General features: G+C 33.3%; 1 protein-coding gene across 1 annotated transcript in view; it reads left to right on the top strand.

Annotated features, from left to right (window-relative positions):
- The window catches only part of LOC140434370 (homeotic protein ultrabithorax-like), a 725804-nt gene extending 713307 nt beyond the window's left edge, over positions 1-12497 (top strand). Inside the window, exon 4 of the transcript XR_011950051.1 lies at positions 12363-12497. The gene's annotated coding sequence lies outside the window, so the exon portion shown is untranslated. The remainder of the gene's footprint in view (positions 1-12362) is intronic.
- The last annotated feature ends 1326 nt before the right edge of the window (positions 12498-13823 follow it).

Consider the following 13823-nt stretch of genomic DNA (forward strand, 5'->3'; position numbering starts at 1 on the left):
TCGAGATTACTACAGGGATACATAGGCGGAGGAGGATGTAAACGTTTTTTGCCTAGGTGTTAGTAAGGACTTAAAACCCATAAATCAAAACGGAGAATTACATTAATATGAATATAGGAAACTTAAAGGTAATATGTCTTGGGTTATATTAAATAGTTTAAAGTGTTTAAATGTAAATGCTCATAAATTGCATAACCATAATTGCACAACAATGTGTAGCATTAGGCAAAGCAAACTATTTAGAATATCATATATTAAGTCTAATACATAGTCAAATTTTCTTAAGTTTTGTGTAGTGTTTGTTAAACTCCTGAAAATATAGGATAAATGCTGATACAAATATTTCTAAATTTAAACGAAGTTATGTAGCAATTGTTAAAACATGTATTTAAGGATCATCAAATATAAAAAAAAACTGTGGAAAATGGCTGATTAGATTAATTTTTAATGCTAGAGAATAAACAGAAATCCCTGATTACAAGCAATTTAAAACAGATCATATTAAAAAATATAATGGACGATTTATGTTTAATAGTTAATGCCTTTATACTTTCTATTTTTAGTAATACCATTATTGATTCTATTCAAGTATATAAATTGTTTTTTCACCAGATCTGTTTTGATCTCCCTTTCCTATTTCTTCTAGACAGTTGATATTCAGCGATCCTCTGTATTGAATAGTTATCAACACATCTTCTCAATTTGTTATTAAAATTCCTTCTAAATTTTATTTTTTATTGTTAATTCGCTCATTCATCTAAACATTCTCATTATTGTCTCATATTTAACAGTAATTCCATTTTCAAATTAATATTCTAGATATTCTCATTTTGTCGTCAGCACTTCAAAAAATAATGAAAGGTAAAGCAGTTGGACTAGATGATATTCTTAATGAAGTGTGGACAGCATGAGGAGAAACAGAAACAAGTTGGCTAACAGCTTTATTTAATAGAATTATGGAAGTGGGACAAATGCCAGACGAATGGGGAAGAAATATGTTAGTACAACAGGGCAATAAAATTACATCGTCAGGGCCTAAACTGCATTCATTTTACATATTCTCAATTGCCAACAGAAGCACGTGAAAGCCAAACAGGGTCGTACCATATGTACGTACCATATGTACGTGTATCATATGATTTTTAAAAATATTTACTTTTGAAACTATTAGTGTAAGAATTTCTTGAAATTTAATCATTAAATCACAATTAAACTAAACTCTAAAAAATAACACGACCAGTAAATAACTTAACAATAACTATAACATAAATATAACACAATATATTAACTTAAAAATCAACACGATACAATTTAAATTTAAACATGCTGGCAAGTTTGGATCTGTAACATGAGAATCTGTCTGGATTAAGGCAATAAATTATATTTAATAGCCTCTTGACGAATGAGAAGGCGAATATCAACACGTGCGTTTGTTGTCAGATGGGAATTTGCTAAACGAATGAACTTTAGTGACATTCTAAATATTGTTAGCTTCATGTAGGGATTTTCCCATCAGAGTCTTCATTTGGTCTGCTCATCGTGTTCTTCCTCTTGGTCTTCAGCTTTCTACCTGTCCTTCTACTACCAATAATTTTATAGTTTCCGTTTTTCGGCTATGCGGCCGAAGTAATTTATGTATCCTTGGTTTACTTTTTTAATAGTCTCTTTTTTATATAAAGCTCTTCCAGAATGGACAGGTTGGTTTTCTGTTCTATCCAGGACACGCATAGAATATTTTTAGAATGCTTTCGAACTACATTTCGAAAGCTTCGATCTAACTTCTATTGATTTTTTTGAGAGTCCATGTTTCAGCCATCATCAGTGGCGTTACAGCTCTTTATGAGCCAAAGCCTTCTTCAGAACAATCCTCCATTCGCCCCTGTCTCTGGCAACTCTTCTCCATGCTCTAATTCCGATAGACTTCAAATCATTTTCTAGGTTGTCTTGGTACCTAAGTCTCGGTCTTCCTCTTCTTCGTTGTCCGATCGGCCCTCTTCGGTCAAAAACTTTTCTGACTATGGCATCTTCCTCTCGTCTGATTACATGACCTATCCATCTGAGGCGTGCTACCTTAATGAATTTTACAACGTCAGGTTCTCCAAATCTTCTATACAACTCAAAATTGTAACACCTGCGCCACAAACCTTGTTCTTTTATGCCTCCAATATTCGTCTTAGTATTTTTCGCTCAAAACGTTTGAGCAATTCTTGGTCATTCTGTGTTAGTGTCCAAGTTTCTGAACCATATGTTAGCACTGGTCTTATTAGTGTTTTGTATACAGTCAGTTTAATTTTTCTAGGCATTTTTGAGGCTATCTGTCTTCTTAAGCCATAGTAACACTTATTGGCGAACACTATTCTTCTTTTTATTTCTTCACTGACGTTGTTATCTTTGGTTAGCAGCGACCCTAAGTATATGAAGGTGTCAACACCTTCCAATTCTAGGTCATCAATTATTATTCGTGTAGGTGTCGGGTTGCTTGACCTAGTGCAACACATATTTGGTCTTTTGAACATTTATATTTAGTCCCATTTTGTGTGCAGATGCTCTTAACGACCGAAATGCTTCAGTCAGAGATTCTGTGGACCTACCTATGATGTCTATGTCATCTGCGTATCCGAGAATTTGTACTGATTTGTTAAAGATAGTACCATTCGTAGTAATCTGCGACTCTCGAATTATTTTTTCTAATGCCAGGTTAAATAAGAGACACGATAGTCCATCACCCTGTCTTAGTCCATTTTTGCAATGGAAGAGTCTTGAGAGATCGTTTTGGATTTTTACCATGCTCTCTGCACCTGTGAGTGTAAGTTCAGTTAACCGGACAAGATCAAATGGAATGCGAAATTCTACCATAGCAAGTAGAAGTTTATTTCTATTAACGGAGTCGTATGCGGCTTTGAAGTCAACAAATATGTGGTGGGTGTCGACGCCGAACTCTAGGGTTTTTTCAAGGATCTGCCTCACTGTAAATATCTGGTCCGTTGTTGATTTATTAGGACGGAAACCGCACTGATATCCTCCCACTATTTGTTCGGCGTAGGGGAGAAGTCTTTTGTACAATACGTTGGACAACACTTTATATGCCATATTGAGTAGAGTGGTATTAGTATTAAAATCCTGCAGAGGTTTTAATCGAAGATCCTTAGGCAGATTGTTAATGCACCATACTACGTCCCTAATGAAGTCATACATTGTGATCTCTCAGTAAGTGTTGTGCGCAAAGAAATAAAAAGTGTAGTGATAGACAAAGATAGAGAACTGCTAAAGACTGTTAAACATCGAAAAATGTCTTATTAAGGGGAAGTCGATATAAAATATTACAACTGATCCTTAAAGACAAAATAGAAGGCCGTAGAGGTGTATCAAGAAAACAAGTTTCTTGGTTAAAAAACATTCGTGAATGGACACAGACATCAAATGCAGGACAATTATTCCATATTGCAGAAAATCGAGAAGCCTTCGCAATGGTGATCGCCAACGTCGGATAATTCTGATATGGCACGCGAAGAAGAATTGATAGACATTTAAAGCGCTTTGAAATTCACCCAAATTCTAGTGTGGTAAACCTACTGGACAACAGCAAGGAAGTGAGAAGACTTTAGAGACACAAACTCTTGACCTTGACACAAACCAGAGAGATTTTCATGAGTAAATTGTTTAGAATATAAGAAAATTTTTTTTTCAGGTATTAATTTTAGTTAAATTTAAAGGAAGGTACCAGCACTGGCAGGTATTCTTCGCTCATGTTAATTTCTCTGTTTGAATTATCAAATTTGATTATTGTCCAAACAGGACAGATTGCAAATCTTGACTTGGAAAATAAAATAAAATAAAAAAAAATGTTACAGCTGCGTATGTAGCAATGCATAGACCAACCTGAGTTTAGTATTACTTTTTATTGTTCAGTCTTTCTATATTTTAAATAATTTGACTATTGCGGTTCAGGCCATTACTAGTCTATGCTTGATTTCTGAGGAACTATCGCGAAATATGTCTACTGCTTAGAAATTCACAACTTGGTATATTTGCAGTAGATTATTATTTGCCAAGTCTATGATCATTATTTTTGTTATTCCGGCGTTGATCTGAAGTCTAAATTCTTCACTCCGAATCAGCTCGACTTCTGTTGTTGCTAGTATCATCTGTATATTATATGTTACTGATTTTTCTGTCTTTCATGGTGGTTCCGTCCTAAAAATTAATATCGAAAACTCAGTACTACAATTAGATAACAAAATGCTAGAAAGAGTGGAACACTTTAGATATCTGGGTAGTTGGATTGACTGCAGGGTTGAAAATGACAACGAAATTTCGATCAGAATATAACTTGCACGTCCTGGCTGCATGGCATTAAACAATGGGCAGGTCGAACGGTCGAGGAATTGCGCCAACTAGACTAAACAAGTGCGCTAACTAAACGAGTGCAGTCGTATCACACAAGTTGTCTACTATACTTTTAGTGTGACGTATCATTTTGCATAAAAAATATGCCCAGTTGGGAAATGAAATTGACGCTTTTAGAATATTAGAAATTAACATATATAACGAAATAGAAAAACGAAAATTACTCTGGTATGGGCATATGCGAAGGATGGACGTGGCAAGAATACCGCTGAAAACTTGAAATAGAAATGGAAATCAAACAGAAGGAGGACAAATAAAAACAGCGATAGAAAACAGACACATCGCTGAAGAAGATATATGCGACAAGAAGAAATGGCAATTGGGATGTGGTAAATCGCAAATAGAATGTGCTGTGTAAAGCAACAAGCAAGTTAGTAAGACGATATAACCAGCGAATATAGATATTCTACGTAATTAGTTATGTATGACTTGACTTCTTCCTCTAGCACTTAAACCCTCTGTGGATTTTGGCCTGTTTAACAGTTGCATTCCGTTTCCCTTCGTCATTGGCGACTCTGCTCCAAATTCGAACTCTTATAATCCTTAGATCATTTTCGACGCTCTCTAACCAATGCTTTCTACAGCGACCGCGTGGTCTATTTTCGACCGTCTACATTTGGTGATATTTTTTGTATTCCTTTCATTGCTCATTCAGCGCAAGGGGAAAATATAACAAATTCGATGATAATTAACAAACTGTACTATATCTGCGTGTTTAATTAACTCGTCGAGATCCAAGTTCATCCGGATTCTGTAACTCCCAGTCTGTAAGAATCTTCCGGAGCACTTTTCTTTCAAAATTTTTTCAAAAACGCAAGACTTGTGTAAAGGCGAATTTATATAAGGATATAATTGTTTTCTTTATAGAATATATGAATAAATTTATATAAAAAATAAATTTATATAATCGTCGTACCTATATAAGAGTAAATATTCTACGCTTATGGTAGAATCTATCAATACGTTATTGACTTTTTCGACTTTTTTGTTTTATATGCACTGACAAATTGTGAAGCTATATTTTCCAAATAAAAGTTTTTAAATATAAATGGGCCGTATGCGTATATATCTGATGCGTTTTCTCTGCCAAAATTCAACCTATCGAAAAATGTACAGTTTTATTGAACAGGAAATATTTCGAAACACTTTTGGAATTTATGTTGTGGAATATTTAAATCACTTTTGTTGTGTTTGGTTCGGTTTCTCTTTGTTCCTGGGTATAATAAATATAATATAGAATGAACTATTTGAATTTGTATTATAAACTGAACAAACATTTTTGTTCAAGTGTTTTTTCGTTTAAATTTAATTAATTTATGTGTTTCGGCAACTATTAGTCATCGACAGAGCAAAATTTTTAGAAACATATTCTACAGTTATGTAAGACCTTGACCACGTTACTGGATGCTATTGATAATGAAATAAGATATAGACAATGATGAGGTTTGTACGGATGATACCCTTAAATTTCATTCCGTAAATATAAAAAATTTTAACAATGGTAACTCTATTTGTGCATATAAAACACAAGAATATTAGAGTATATTACATATGTGGCTATAACTCGCTTTTTCGACATTGGTTGTGTAAATTTTGCAATAAAACAACGATGGATGAAGGTCTATCCGTAAAGTAGATAATATTAACACTTTAGAGTAAGGAACAACGTGTAGATTGTAACAATTATATAATTTGCTTATTGGGGGTTGAAAGGTGTGACTGAACAATTACTGGGATTGGAGATAGGGTAATCAAATAAATTGAAACTTTTGCGAACGGCTACTCGTGTTTTGGTTGGAGGGCTGAGTCGTGGATAAGGATTACTTTATTTGGGCAGAACTGGGAGGATCAACTACAAAAAGAAATCAAAAGAATACTTATAAATATGTCCTGGGCGACACAAAAAGATTCCTAAACAATTTAAATGAGGGCGCCGTTTGAAAAAATCCTCTGGTTTTTTAGAAAAAAAGGCTTTTCTCTTCTAAAACATTTCAAGGGTGAATATCTTTTTAAAAGAAATAATTTAATCTTCTGGTTTGATTCTTGGTAAAAAGAAACATTACATATTTATTTTTATTTCGGATAAACAGTTATTACAAATAAAAATATCTACATTTATCAACAAACCTTACATTGAATTGGACCTTCTAAAAAAACATAAATAAAAATATATGTACCTAATGACAGAAACGATTTACTAACTGTCATATGTCGAAATGAACTTACAAACTTTTCTGAATAATTAATTAATTAAAGAGGTTAATTTTATTCAAAAGAAAAGTAAAATATGACAATCAGCTGATCCATAAAACTTATATTTATCTATAAACATTTTAATTTGTCATGAAAGCAAATGTTTATTTAGAAATACTTAACAAATCTACTTTCTTCACTGGCTAATTATTTCTTTTTAAATTATTAAAAAGTTTGTTAAATTGAAATTGGATTCAAAAAGCACTATCACTCACAAGCTTCAAACTATCTAGATCCGATCCATGGGATACACAAAATGGAAGCTGGACAAATCTTGGAAGAGGTCAAACATCAAACTGAACTTCAGGTTATCCTGGATGAAAACAATATGTATTCTTCAAAACGTTGCTGTTTATTTTTCAATTCAAACCATGTAGGGTCACTTAGCCCTCAGAAACGCTGTTATTAGATCTCTTGACACGAAATACAGCATCCACAAAACCGGTGGTTAACTAACTCACTAAACAAAGACTGTCACGTAGCATTTCGAGATCAAATCACCTCCTTCTAACCAAAACTCATCGAATTTAGCCAAAATTTGCATATCAAAATGCCGTTTGCTACATTTTAAGAGCTATTGTAGATTGTAGCTTGTTGAAGAATAAACCTTCTTAAAGTTAAATCTTCTGTCGAACATGTTTTCACTTTATTTATGGCATATCTAAAAAGTTGGATGGAGCTTAACTTAAACCCTCTCTTAGATTTTTTAACCAAGAGGTTCATTTTTTTCCTCTATCTCTTTTATCTTCAATTTTACCTGCGACCTGAAGGCGACCTGACAACTGATGAAAATTCAATCGGTTCTGCCTGACGGGCGAGAAGACTTAATGTGTGTGTGGCGATTTCATTAGGTGTACCTGATCAGGTCTCAGTTTTTAACAATCTTTTTGATAATGACAGTTTACATTTTTAGGTTAAAACTTTGTAATTTTGATTTATTTTACTGTTGTGTTCCTTTAATTTTTTTTACCAAATAAAACAAGCAGTATAGGTACATATTAAAAAATCTCGCAACTTAATAATGAAGTTCGTGGTGATTTAATTGAAATTTATAAAAGTGAACCTTACTTGTAGAAAGTAACAGATAATGACTATCATAATAGAGATAAGAGAGATACTGCGTACAGAAAATTTGTGAATAAATTGAAGGAAATAGAGGCTGATGCAAACGAGAACTTGGATAAAAGTTTGAGATCCAATGTTCGAAAGGAGCAGAAGATAATTAATTCCTCAATGAAATCTGCTTCCTCAGCAGATAATGTATACAAACCTTCTCTTTGGTACTTCGAACTTTTTGATGTCATATAGTACCAAAATAATCTTAGATCATTCGTTCATTCCCAGAAAAGTTTTATAATCAAATAGTTCATGTCTTAATCCATTAAGGAGATTGATATGGGTAAATTTATTTATTTCTTTGCCACCATTCCTTACACAACTGTTTGCGTTTTTTCCGTATGTTAAACGTTTCGCAAAAACTACAAAAAACAAGTAGAGAAGAAGCAAATGATCTATTGAAGAATACATGGTAAATTGACAAACTAACTTGACAGGTATCCACGAAGAGTGTGTGTGCTCCTTATACCTGACAGGCGTAACTCTTAAAGAGTTGCGCCTGTCATGTATGAGGAGGTACCAGGAGGTAAGAATGTAGAAAGGATGAGTGAATTATTGACAGTATTAGTGGTATTAGGTTAAATTGGATGGGAATGAAGCCTGATAAAATAATATAATGAATGAAGCCTGATATAAAGAGAATTTGTAGAAACTGTGAAAATTGATTTCAGTACAGAGATCTGTAAACAGTGGTTTCAGAGGATTTGAATACACTTAGTATTTAATGTATAAATTTATGTTTACGGGTACGATATTTATTGATCAAAAGAAGGTACTAGTTTATACTATTTGATTAGTTTCTCCCAGCTTTTATAAAATCCGTGGTTTTAATAATAATCGTCAAGTATGAATGCTTTTTTGGCATCCGTATAGAAGATAATTTTATATTTCGTACGTTCTTGTTAACAGAAAACGTCATATGAAATATACATTGTATTTCTTAAAGAAAGTTTACGCCAGTGAATACCAATATTGGATTTAGAAGAATAACTTAAACATCTTTGGTGAATCTCGGCTTTTAATTTTTGATCCATTTTCAAGTAGTGAACAATTATTAGCGTTGTTGCACTCCAAAAATCCGCATTGTATAATATTAACATAGTTTAATTACTAACACAAGGTACATAGTTATATCGATGTCAATATTGACGATTAATAGATTTATGTCGATAATTTTAGCTGTCAACAATTATTTCCAATGCAAACATCAATAAAATTATGTGCCTCGTAGTTTAGCGGAAGCCTGAGGCTTTGCTAGATCCATAAATTATTTATAATAAATAAATTGCATTTACTTTCAGCCCGAAGAAATAGTACCAATAATTTTTATGCCTTTTAAAAATGCATTCGTTTTATATAACCAATGTTTTTCATTTAAATGTGAAAATATAATAACTGTTTTTTTGCATTTATTTGTATTTCTTAGATGTATATGATTAGTTGAGTAAACATAAAGAAATTCACTTAACTTAAGCAAAACATACCTACAAGTTGTGAGTGATCTGTGAGATAGTAACTACAGACTAGATAGGGAAATGAGTTTTTACTGAATTTTCCTTCAGATAGAAGAGAGACAAAACAGAAGTATGTAAAATTCACTTGTTTCTGCATGATGCGGAAAATAAAGATGGATCTTAATATATTATACCACGTATTTCACCATTTTAAATAATACTTACAGATAAATACAGAATGTAAAAAAATAAGACAAAAGATGCAATAGACATAAAGATGAAAAGAATCAAAGAAAATGGAAAATTAATGGATTGGATATCGATTGAATAGGAGTAAAAAGTTCATGATACAAGAAAATATTTTCTGACTTTGGTATTTTACAAACCAAAAACAAAAACAGATGTGAGACAGAAAAACAGCTGTGCACTGGTATAAATACAAGAAAAATATTTGAAACAAGTTACTGGTTAATAAAAAAAAATAGTGAAAATCTTGGGAACCGCAGTTCAAAAGATATGTAAATAGAAATAGTTTAAAAATCTTAACTTCGAGTTTGAGAACGTATAATATACGTATAAATATAAAAATAAGCAAAGAAAATAAATATAGAAAACATTTGAGAATGATCAAAGGATCCGAATGAAGGAGTTAAAAATTAAGATATATATTATGCCATTGTGTTTCTTAATAAATATCCATATACTGAAGAAACCCAAGAAGTATACCACGTCCAACCCAAATAATTATTATCACGTAAGTACACCATCGAATTATGCCATAATTGGTGTGGAAATAGCAGAAAACAAAAATGAAAAGATTGGAAAATGTTTTATTTGTAGGAATTCGGTTTAGAAGTTTAGAATAATAAAATTGTAGGTATTAAGAACGTTCACGAACGAACGCCTTGGAGCACGTCCAAGAATAAGTAAAGAGACGAGAACATATATGCAATAAGCCAGCACATAAACCTGACGAAATAACTCCCATAGTAGATACACCACCACGAAGTCGACTAAAAGCTGAAAGAGGTGGGACTATATTCTACCACGAGAAAAAAATACTATCCTTAATCTGACATAGAAAAGAAATAGAAAACAACCGAACAAATGGATACAAAAGACAGGACAAAAAGCGAAAGGCAGGACAACAATTGGGAAAAGATTCGTAATGTCCTTGTGGAAATAAGTGAAAACATTTTGGGATTGACGAAGTAGGTGAAGAACGAGTGGATCACCAGAGAAACACATTAATCTAGAACTAGTTAATTTCAGAACAGAAGCATTGTATTAACGACTTACTGAAGAAGAGGAGGTCGCCGATCTACATCAAAATATTAGATAATTATGTAATATCACTAAAGTACTACCTAACAAAAGATATGCCATCAAACAATTATAAAACGCAATACAGGTGAAGATATAATATCGCCACAGGTACAGGATGGAATGAATATTCCCTAAGTCTCTTAATGCAGTCCCAACACTACCAGAAGACGCACATAATATAAACCCCAATCTCAACAAACTAAGAGCTAACACCATTGAACCAACAACGTCAGAAATTTAAATGGTTATAGAAAAATTGACCGCACACAAAGTAGCCGACCTTGACAATATTCCACCAGAGTTGTTAAAAGCGTGCTGAAGCACAACAACAAAGCTAATCAAACTACTTTGGCGGAGGGCTTGGAGAAAGAAACAATTCCCCGAAGATGGAAAATGACACTGATAATAAATATAACAAAAAAAAAGTGACGAAAGATATTGCGAAAACTGGAGTGGAATCACACTTTTGAATACCACAAATAAATTAACAGCAATAATTATAAATAACCCATTGACAGATAGTGTGAAACCAATGTTTAAGAAGTAACAACTTAAAGTAATCGTAGAACGGTTGAAGGAATTAAACCCTCCACTCTTCATATGATTTGTGCGATACGCTCATATGGCCATATAGAAATCACTCCAGGAAATACCAGAAAAAATAGTAAATCTAACAAAGATGAACTGTAATAGAAGAATTTACTGGGAATTAACAAATAGACTCGAAGATCAAGATTATGCCGACGATATATGGCCTCTTAGCACATACAAAATTAAACAAAAGGTTTAGGAACTATACAAAAATATTACAAAGAAGGTGGGTCATGAAATAAACATCAACAGAACCAAAGAAATGTGATTTGGCTCCAGAAGCAACTAAACTATTGTGATCTACAACCAAGAAATTGGGAGAGCACAATTGACCCAGCCCAACCAAAACGAAATTAAAAATATTCAACTTCACCAAATCTTCAAATGTGAAAGCATTAATACTGCATTGCTGTGAAACGTGAAAGACATCAGTACCCATAGTACACTATTACAAGTTTTTATCGGAAGAAGCTAAATCTGTTTTCACTTACAGATCATTTTTGTGTGGGGATCATCCTATTCTGGGTTTGGTTTAACAGTTTCTGATGTAACTTCGCTGTTTCTGCTACTTTTCTCGATTCTTCTCTGTCTTTGACTTAATCAATAGAGCATTACGAAAAATCCTTAATATATTTATTTAAATATATTTTAAGCTAATCGAATCCCGAATGAAAATTTATGGAACCGTACCAACTAAGAAAATGTCATAAAGCAAATAAGTCAAAGAAAATTGAGATCGCTGGACTACACAGACCGTAGACCCGCAGATGACATTGCCAGGACAGCGTTGGATTGAAATCCTCAAGGTCGACGGAAAGTCAGCAGACCTAAGAAAACTTGGAATAGGACAATACATTCTATAGTTCAGAAAAAACTTCGTGGTAGCCCTATGCCTCTTGGGAATCTCGGGACTACTTGTTGTGAAAGAATATTTAATAAAAAATAATGATAACAATAAAAGAAAACAAAATTAAATAATAAGGTTTATAAACAAAAATATATGTTTCTTAACAATTAGGTGTATGATATAATTAAGTATATATAAGCTACGAGTATATTTTTGTTATGTTTCATCTCTTTCGCAACAAAGTATTAAATTACAGTTGCTTTTCATTACGTACGTTTTTAATCACAAAAGTTCTTGGTACTCTTTCTCTCGAGCATTCAATTACCTAAATTAATTGGCTTCTAAAACAAAATTTGAAATTATTACAGACTCCCTGGCAATGCCTCAGGCGTCCGGAAACAGGAAGTGTTGCCAACCACACCAGGAATTTCCACTAAATCGGATCAGCCACCAAGGATATACGTACTTCAACCAAAAGGGGACTCTCCATTGTGAAAACTGTGTATACTCTAGTGGATAGTATAATATGTATACAGGATGTTGTTTAAAACACAAGACTGACTAATTTCGACTAGAAAATAAAGTCGAGAAAATTAAAGAGAATAAATGTACTGTTTTATATAGTATTTTTTCTTAGGCAGCTTTGAGCTTTTCAATAAATATATTATATAGTTTTTGAAGCTTTTCGTACACTACAGTCAATTTGACACGAAATTAGAATATACATTTCTTTTGAGGGTTAAAATAATATTTCCTTTGCCTCAACGATTAACTAATTGTAATTAAAGGGGATTCTATCTTGTTTTTACTTTAATTTTTTTTGTATTTCGCAGGTTCTTATGAGCAACAAAATCATCAAAATTTTTACTCATCACTCTTAAAAAGTCCCAAAACTGTGTTTGCAACTTTTGTAAAAATTATCTGATTAGATTACACTTTGGAATGACTGTTATACTTTCTTTTATTACTCTCTGAAAATAAGCGTCTTTTTTTGCAAGCCGTTTGTTGTAACCAGTAGTATTGCAACCTATTGGTTTATTTTAGATTGTATTGCCTATTTATCTGACTGCTTTACGTGACCTCCGAAACACCGTGGCGGCTCAGTTAAATTCAAAATTCAAAATTTTCGAGATCAAACCCGGCCTCCCGACTTGCTAAGCCAGTATCTAGCTACTGAGTTGCAGCCGCCACAAAGTGTCTTATTGCTATTGTTTTACTGCACGTTTATCATTAATTGAATATTTTCCATATTCCAGACAAATGGTTGTTAAAAAATATTTTCTTCTTCTTTCATGCCTCTACAATTCGTGAGTGAGTGGGGCTTGGCCGCTCTAACTATTTTCCTCCACTCTTGTCGGTAGTGTGCAGCAATCTCCCATTGTGGTACCCCCATCTTACATAGTTGACTTATTACTGCATCTTTCCATCTTTTTCTTGGCGATCAGCTGACCTTCTGCCATCGGGCATTTCCCAGAAGGTTGCATTTAGTAGTATTGTCTTCTTATTTTATTTGCCTTGATGTATCATACTATCTGTTCTTACCCATGGAGTACTTGGAGCTCCTGGTTATGTCTTCATCTCCACTCTCTTGCTATCTCGTTTCCACAAGGCCCAAAGATCGTATAAAGGCCTATTTCTCTGGCCCCGTCTTCAAAAAGGGTAAAAACTATTGGCGCATCTCTGGTGAAATTGTGTCGACATCATTAGCAAAAGGTAACAGTACCTTCGCTCTCTGGGCTGCGAAGCCATTTCTTAATTCTGGTTGAACTTTGCTAAACCAAAGTTGAATAACAAAAGGGCGAGTGGATCGCCTTGTCTTAGATCCATTT

Source organism: Diabrotica undecimpunctata, chromosome 2 (assembly GCF_040954645.1).
Source record: "Diabrotica undecimpunctata isolate CICGRU chromosome 2, icDiaUnde3, whole genome shotgun sequence".
NCBI lineage: Eukaryota > Metazoa > Arthropoda > Insecta > Coleoptera > Chrysomelidae > Diabrotica > Diabrotica undecimpunctata.